Source organism: Diplotaxodon limnothrissa, linkage group LG7, assembly GCF_057381915.1.
Source record: "Diplotaxodon limnothrissa isolate DT_005_m linkage group LG7, D_limnothrissa_male_GT1.1, whole genome shotgun sequence".
Classification (NCBI taxonomy): Eukaryota; Metazoa; Chordata; class Actinopteri; order Cichliformes; family Cichlidae; genus Diplotaxodon; species Diplotaxodon limnothrissa.
In genome coordinates, this window is record NC_140602.1 from 38,785,597 (window position 1) to 38,787,989 (window position 2,393).

The window sequence follows — 2,393 nt, forward strand, 5'->3', positions numbered from 1 at the left end:
GTTGAAGAAATGATTCAGTTCATTTGCCCACCTCACATCCCTCCCAGGCAGAGAGTTCTGATGTTTGTGGCCCGAGATGGTTCTGAGGCCTCTCCAGACTTCACCAACGTTGTTTTGTTGAAGAAGAAGGAAGAAGGTGTACTTTATTGGTCCCCGTGGGAAAATCCCTCTCTGCATTTAACCCATTCACTCAGTGAAGCAGTGGGCAGCCACTGGGCGCCCGGGGAGCAGTGTGTAGGGACGGTACCTTGCTCAGGGGTACCTCAGGGTAGCTGTTCAGGGGAATCGAACCCCCGACCTTCCGATCATGGGGCCACCACTCTACCTACTGAGCTATCCCTGCCCTGTTGAAGCTGGTTCTCCATCTTCTGCCTGTAGCTCTCCTTCCCATTCCTTATCAGTCCCCTCAGCTCTCTCTGCACCCTTTTCAACTCCTCTTTGTCTCTGGATTTGAAGGCCCTCCTCTTCTGCTTGAGGACGGTTTTAATTTCTGGGGTAATCCAAGGTTTGTTGTTGGAGAAACACCGTACAGTCCTGGTAGGTACAGTGTTATCCACACAGAAGTTTATATAGTCAGTAATGCATGTAGTAAGGCTGTCGATGTCCTCTCCGTGGTCATCACAAATCACCTCCCACACAGTCGACTCAAAACAATCCTTAAGAGCCTCCTCGCTCTCCTCTGACCATCTCTGTACTGTGCGGGTGGCTGGTGGCTCCCTGCGCACTAAGGGCTCATACACAGGGACAAGGTGCACCAGGTTGTGATCAGATCTGCCCAGGGGAGGGAGAGGTGATGAACTGTATGCCTCTTCTGCATTGGCATACAGTAAGTCCAGTGTTTTATTGACTCTGGTTGGGCAGGTCACATACTGGGTGAAGGTGGGCAGTGTGGAGTCCAGTGAGGCATGATTGAAGTCCCCTGATATTATGAGAAGGGCTCTCGGTGATTGTGTTTGCAGTCTGCTGACCACAGAGTGGAGAGAGTCACAGGCTGCATCCGCGTTGGCCGAGGGGGGGACATACGCTGTTATCGCGATAACATGCGAGAACTCCCGGGGCAGGTAGTACGGACGCATGCTAACGGCTAACAGCTCAATGTCTCTGCTGCAGAGTTGCTCTTTTACAGTGATGTGCCCAGGGTTACACCATCTGTCGTTCACAAAAACTGCCAGTCCCCCTCCTTTCCTCTTACCGCTGTCTCTGGTCCTGTCCGCTCGCAGCAGCTGGAATCCCGGTAGTGTCACGCTTGTGTCCGGAGTTAGCGATGTTAGCCACGACTCCGTTAGCATCATGATGCTACATTGCCGGTACTCCCTCTGTGACCATTTTGGCAGCAACATGAACAGCGCCACTGTAAGCGGCACTGCAGAAACTTTTCAGCCATCGGAGTATTCATCCCACTTTAATTCACATGACATCAAGTTGTATATCAAAAAAAATAAATAGGTTAAATATTACCGACCCGTATAATGCTCCTGGCATGCTTTTCAAAAGTATTTCAGCATCCCAGATCTATGCCATCCGGACATACATACCTTATAAACTTCCCATCGCACTACTCGGGGGACTCTTTAAAAGCCTACAAAAGCCTGGAGGGTTACAAATGGACCCAATCTGGCTTTGTGACAAACATTCGGCTGTGGAATCTTCAAGCAAAAAAAATTCTTCATCATCACTGGAAAGGTAAGTGTCATATTATCCCAGGCAGTGTAACGTTAGCATTGTTAGCGTTGTCCTTTGTTTACATTAGCTTTGCTCAAACGCCTCTGGTTGTCAGTAGCCATTTTGTGTTTTTGGTGTACTTAACCAAGATTTTTAACATTTGTAATTGTATTTATAGGTTCAACATTCCCAAAGGCTAAATGACCCACAGTTGAAGCCATGGGTAGTAGTGAGAAAAGACGGGGTTGTCTTGGGAGCACACTGTAACTGCACAGCTGGCCTTGGTGAGAGCTGCTCACATGTGTCAGCTGTGTTGTTCAGCACATGGCAGCATACCAGTGGAAAAAAAAGAAGAGATAGCTGTTACATCTAAGAAGTGCAAGTGGGTCATCCTAAGTGAGGAGTCTTTAAAGAAAGTGGAGTATCAGCAATGCAATTACATAATTTTTAACAACTCTAAACAAAATAAAAAAGAGAAATCTGCAAAAGATCATCCTCTGAGCTTTCCCACCTCTCCTACCTCTGACTGCTGCTGAGCAAGACCAACTGTATCACAACCTCTCCCAATGTCGCACACAAGAGGGGAAGATCATCAAACCCTAAATTAAAATTCTAAATTAATGCTATTTTTGTTATTTATATAATTCAGCGTTTTATATTGCACCTTACCACTGAAGCAAGTGGCTAGTTTGTAGATTTTTGTTCACTGACACAGGCAATAAAACTTTTTT